Raw genomic sequence first — 6,720 nt, 5'->3', positions numbered from 1 at the left:
AAATCAAACTTCTTTCCATGTATGCCTATTATGGAAGTGTTATTGTCTTGCCCTTCCAGTTACTACTTCCTGGAACCAGGTCACAGTCACTTACAGAGCGTTCCACCTACAATTTTGCTTAGTGACTTGGAATCAGATGAGCTGGGCCTAGGAAACTGTAGGCAGACAGAATTAGTGATAATTCTTTCCCACAATACTGCACTCCATTCTTCTAGCATACCTTAAGTGCATGCCCTCGGCCAAAACAGATCTGGTGAGAGGAAGATTAACAATGATGACAAAAATAGTCCCTGACTTGATAAAACAAATATCAACTAGGTCAGGGGACGAGAACTGCCCATAACCAGCCCTGGGATCTAATATGTTCTTCATTAGCACAGGATTGCACCATCTTAAGTATTTCACCTCATGCTAACTCTGAAGTCAGACCTATGCCACTGCCCTTGAACTTAGTCAATATTTGAAAACTGTTGGGTGGGGGAAGAGGGAAGAGAGAGGATATAGATCTTCATGTAGGGAAGTGTAAGATAGTCTGGAAAAACTTTTGGTTTTCTGCAAGCTTCGAATTCCCAATTTGTTGATCTCCTAGAACTGAAGTTTAGAGACTAGGCTACTTAAACCCGTATCTTCTCTAATGTTGTGCACACTTCTGGAGTCTTTGTGTGCTTTTGTGGGGGTGGTAAATTTTCATGAAATAAAATGCAGCTTTGTCTTGGTCTGAGCTCCATAATTTCCTCTCAAGATAAGGAGGAGCTCATGGAACTTATCCTTCTCTGGATCAGTAAACACTCTGTGTGGGTCAAATTCCAGCCTTGGACTCTGGGCTCCTGCACTTCGGGAACACATTGATTTTCCTTTTCCTGAGGCTTCGGGGTGAGAGGTCAGGGCAGGTGAGGGTGTGGGTGGTCAGATTTCTTCTGACTTCTAGCTTTGCCTCTGTACATGTTGTGCTCAAGGTTCTGGTCAGGTGTGAGGACTGGATCTCCATAAGCCCTAAGCAAATTTTAGCAGTGGGAGTGCTTTTAATCACTGTCTCCTTCCATTTTTCCTGTGTGGTCATCTGTCTACCCAAGATGTTAGCAGACTTTTGTGTCACCTTTAGTTTTGCTGTTGTTGTTGGTTTCTTTCATTTTGATGTAGGGGTAGAAGCTCAGGTCTTGTGCATGCTCTGCAAATGCCCTCCCACTGAGCAACACCCTCGATCCCATGCTGCCTTTTCTGCAATTTAGGTCCTTTTGTGATCATTTATCCTTGAACTTTGTCTCATCTTTCTGAAATGAGGATTCTCCATTCCACCCGACCAGTCTCTTACCTGTGGTGGGAATTGGGAATCCATCATTTACTTGCCCAAGAAAAAGGCAGCACTATGACCTATTGGTATGTAGTGTCTTTCCTTCTATCTTTAACATGCACCTGCAACCACCCAGGTGTTCGTTCACCTTGTGGGGACACACAGGCATCATGGTTATTTCACTCTTGTTTGGATACCCTGCCTGCTTCCTTACCAGTTGCTTTATGAGAGTTGAATTTGTGGTTTTCTTTTTCTTTTCTTTTCACTGCCAGTCCTAGGACTTGAACTCAGGGTCTGAACACTGTCCTTGGGTTTTCTCAAGGCTAGAGCTCTACCACTTGAACCTCAGCACCATTTCCAGCCTTTTCTATGTATGTGGTACTGAGGAATTGAATCTGGGTCTTCGTGCATGCTAGGCAACCACTCTACCACTAGGCCAAACTCCTGGCCCCTGAATTGGGTTTTTCAATTGAGGAAAAACATAGTGACATTTAAATATCAATGACCACCCTAAGGAGACAGCCAAAGTGAGCAATAACCCATCCCTTTCTGATTTCCTCTTCTTTCTACCATTTAATGGGTACATGCCACAGCAGATTCATCTGGCAGCACATCTCACTCAGTTTTAACTCAAAAAGACTGAAGAGCTAAGAATTCATGGACTAGGCTTCAGATGTGGCCTGCATGAGTTCACAGCCCATTCCAGTGATGATGCCCTGCCCCTTGAATGTAGTTACCACACAGAATGTCCTGGGACCACATAGTAGGGCTGCAGTAGGGTTCCAGTGACTACCTAAGCCCAGCAGCAGGGGAGAGACTTCCTGTGCTTGGATCACTGGGGGAAAATGAGATGCGGAAGGAGATTCACTGAAGGTCTGAGGGTCCCTCACGGGAACAGGCCGTGAAGCTGTCAGGCCAGCATTCCAATTGCAGTAATGACTAAGTGACTAAATATGGAGTTCTGGTGACAACTTGGAGTGAAATGCCATCCACTGTCTCTCCTCCAGGATCAGAGATCACTCAATAAGCAGAGGCCTCCTTCCTACTGGAAAGGTATAAAAATCTCATCTGAAACTGCTAAGCAGACCTGGAAATGATTTGTTCATTGCCATCAGAGCAAAAAGGAGCTCAAAGCAGAGATGGAGTTGTAGATAGATAGATAAGGTCACTCCTTTTAACGGAGCCAAATACGCACCATTGATTCCTCATTGCTCATGTCTGCAAGTATTTCTTTTTTTGGGGGAGGGGGGCGATGTGTGTCATGGGGCTTGAACTTGGCCTGGGCGCTGTCCCTGAGTTCTTCAGCTCAAGGCTACCATCTACCCCTGGGCATGGGCATTGTCCCTGAGCTCTTCAGCTCAAGGCTACCACCCTATCCTTGAGCCAAGCCCCACTTCCCATTTTCTAGAGTTTAATTGGAGGTAAGAGTCTCGAGTCCTTGGGGCTGGGAGTTTGGCCTAGTGGTAACAGTGCTTGCCTAGCATGCACGAAAATCCGGGTTCGATTCCTCAGCATCCCACATACATAGAAAAAGCCAGAAATGGTGCTGTGGCTCAAGTGGTAGAGTGCTAGCCTTGAGAAAGTCCAAGGACAGTGCTCAGGCCCTGAGCTCAAGCCACAGGACTAGCAAAAAAAAAAAAAGTCTCGGGTTTGTGCCTGGGCTGGCTTTGAACCTTGATCCTCAGATCTCGGCCTCCTGAGTAGCTAGCATTACAGGTGTGAGCCACCATGCCCAGCTAGTCTACAAGTATATCAAGATGAATTGTTGGATTTGGAATTGGTAAATGCAGGCAATTTAAAAATGTGATGATTGGGCTGGGAATTTGGCCTAGTGGTAGAGTGATTGCCTAGCATGCATGAAGACCTGGGTTTGATTCCTCAGCATCCCACATACATAGAAAAAACCAGAAGTGGTGCTGTGTCTCAAATGGTTGAGCACCAGCCTTGAGAAAGCCCAAGGGCAGTGCTCAGGCCCCGAGCTCAAGCCCCAGGACTGGCAAAAAATAATGTTAAGATTATTACCAACTTCATCTCAGAAGTGATTGTTGTAGCTTATACTACTTTTCATTAGAAGGGTTGCCAAGAAACGTTTCTACCTTTCCTTGTCAGATTCTTGAGTCAACAACTAGTTAAACATGTTTGCCGACACAGGAGAGAAAATGTGTCTTAACAGGCCTGCTGGCTGCTACAAGGTACAGTAGAGGTTGTCCTGTGGGTGGTTTTCTGTCCCTTCTGGAGCCTACAGTGGAGGAACAAGAGAGAAAACTGAGTCTGTTTCAGGAGTGGTAGTGCTGAACTGTGTTGCCACTCTGTTTAGGTTTAGAATATCTGAAGTGCTGAGGATAAGGAACCACATTTGAACTATTCCTTCTGCCACCAAGTTGTTTCTCCTTGTGGCAGATATGAAGTCTGGTCAGATTGCCTTGAATCAGAAGTCTGGGACACCAGACTTCTGCCAGCCTGGGGTCTAAGCCCTCCTCTCAGAATAAGAAGAGATATGTTTGCTTCCACTTCTAAGCCAGTATTTCAGAAAATGAAAATGTCATGGCTCTTTGTGCATAGGCTGATTAATCTTGCCTTTCATTGGCACGCTTTTCTAGGGTTCCTTCTCTGCTTTCATTATTGAAGGAAATCCTTCAAACTGCACTAGATGAATCTGGCTTTTTCCAAAGACTCAGAGTTCCAGGAAGGCATATGAAAGTGAGACCTGGCCTTGGACACTAACTCTGCCAACTGACTGGCAACCTGATCAATTAAAATGGCTAAAAGAGCAAAGGCTTCTGGCTTTCCTCAGGGCAGGGGGAAGGGAGGAAGAAGGCAGTAGAATGGGGTATTTGAATAACTGACAAACCTGATAAATAATTATTCTCATTGTAGAGAGTAGCTAAAACAAATCAGAGTTATTAAGAACCTTTGTCTAGCTTTTCATTGAGGACTAAGTCCAGATCTGCCTTCTTGTCAAGTTGAACTGTGTGTGTTAGTAATGAAATGTTCTCAATATGTTCCTGGATTGGGTTTGATGATCCTTTTGTGTTTGAAGTCATAAACATAGGTTTCATAAACAAATTGAATTGTGCATGTGTGATTATATATATTCATATACACATAATATTTATATAATATTTACATATATGTATATACTGGTTTTACAATGTGACTTACTTTTGAAATTTAGTAGAATTTACCACTAGAATTGTAAAGCTCAGGTACCTTTATACAGGAGATTTTTTTTTCAAAGTTTAGCTTTGCTTTGTGGACAACTTTTTCATTTTTTCATAGCATCGGTTCAATTAAAAATTTTTACTTTTAATTGTTGAGGGTTGTTTGGGAGGGCTTAATGTAACTATAGTGTTGGCCATATAAACTCAGCTCAATCAATCTTCATGTCAATTTCTGAGTGTGTAGGGAGATTTGGGGATTTTTTTTTAGAATTTTGATGTATTACCAAAGATTTTTCACTTGTAAATACTGGCTTTGGAAATTTTTTTCCCCAACAGGTCAAGGATAGCAACAATGACCAGAAATCCATAGTTCTAATTTTCACGGTTTGGAGCTACTCACACCAAGGAATTTTCAGTACCAGTAAGGCACAGAGTACTATTTGCACAAGCACTGGGGAAAACCCAGTGCTTTCTACAACAACAGATTTATTTGCAGAGACACAGGCATTTTTTCCAGGGTGGCTGCCAAGCTATCTCCTGAGCCTGTCTAGCTAGCACCTGGGTGACTCTGCAGGGGGCTTTGCAAATAATACCCACCCCATTGCCAGCATAGAGGATGCCTAAGTGATTCTGTTTCAGTGCATTATGGCACTGAATCTTTCTAAGCTCTTATTTAGGGCTGACCCAAGAATGCTTGATAAGGGTGTAGTTAGGACAGCCACATGCTTGGAGCAAAGGGCAAGGGCCTGAGGAAAAGAGCAAGAATAGACTGAAAACTTTGGGTTCTTGGAACTCTTCTGGGTTCTTCAAAGTTTCGATGTCCTGAGAAGCTGGGATGTGTCTGAATGTGGTTCTTTGATCTCACTTTTAAACAACATGGCAAAATGACAAAAGCCTAGAGGAGAACTAGAATCAGAACAAACCAGTTTCCAGACCCTGTGTTATGTTGACAACTTAAAAACATATATTATTATCCCCTTTAATTTTCACATTCATCCATTAAGATCTTTTACCCAAATCAATAAGCATGTTGAGCTGTGTTTTTTTTTCATAGAAAACTCCTTTCCTGTTTTTTTTTTCTTAAAAAGATTATCATTATCATTTGTTGAAATTCCAGTTTTACAAATCAGTTTATAAGCACAATGCGTTTTGATCAATGGAGGACTCCTTTCTTTAAAAAAGATGTCTTTAAAAGAAGGAAATTATGGCCTGGAGTTTGGCCTAGTGGTAAGAGTGCTTGCCAAGCATGCACGAAGACCTGTGCTCGATTCCTTGGTACCACATATATAGATAAAGGCTGGAAATGGTGCTGTGGCTCCAGTAGTAGAGCTCTATCCTTGAGAAAGCCCAAGGACAGTGCTCAGGCCCTGAGTTCAAGCCTCAGGACTGGCAAAAAAAAGGAAATTATTTGCTAGTTAACACTCACATTCACGTGCAGAGAACATGATCATATCTGAAGAGACCAGTTTCTCAAGAACAGAAATCTTTTTATAGATAAGCATTTTATAGTATCTCAACATGAGGATGCTTTCACTAAAAGAATGTGAGCCATTTTTTTCATTTCAAGGAAAATAAATCTGTCTTTAGTGGAGAAGGGGATCCTTCCTTCTCTGAGGTGTACAGTCATCAAGAGGAGATAAGACCTGGAGAAGAAGAAAAGGGAAGCTAGGTATAACAATACCCGGGGAGATCACACCAGGAACAAGATGCAATCAAGAGTGATACCACCCAAAGACCTGGCCTTAGGTGTGGTGAGGAAGGCCTCTAATCTCTTATCAATTGCATTCAGATGACATTCAGATGCTGTTGAACACATCAAACCCTTGCTATCCAATACTTTCCTACCCAGCTTCTCACTGTGAACAGAGAGGTGACTGGGAAATCATGAGAACTCAATCATAATTTTGCTCATTTTGCTCTTTGACCTAAGTTCATGGCAAGCAGAAGTATACTGAGAAAGTGTCCTTGCACCTAGGTCTCTTCCAGTGCAAGTTGACAGAGTAAGAGTGCCAACTCCAACAATCCTTTAGCCTTGAAGTAGTTGTACTTCTCCAGGGACACTTAAACATTGGATTGATTTGGTGGCAGACAGGTCTTCTGATAACTACATCAGTTCTTCCCGGATGCCTTTCCTGTAGTTTCCAAAGCTATATTCTTTACATTGTCATTCCAGTCTAAGCTGTTTTTCCAGAAGGTTATATTGTCCATAAGGGAAGATGCCGCTGGTTATTTCTCTAGTCTCTTTCAGAATTTTTCTTACTTATTTAT

Source organism: Megascapheus bottae, unplaced genomic scaffold (assembly GCF_031878675.1).
Source record: "Megascapheus bottae isolate mThoBot1 unplaced genomic scaffold, mThoBot2.hap1 H_1, whole genome shotgun sequence".
Taxonomy (NCBI): domain Eukaryota; kingdom Metazoa; phylum Chordata; class Mammalia; order Rodentia; family Geomyidae; genus Megascapheus; species Megascapheus bottae.
This window is presented reverse-complemented; position numbering follows the sequence as displayed.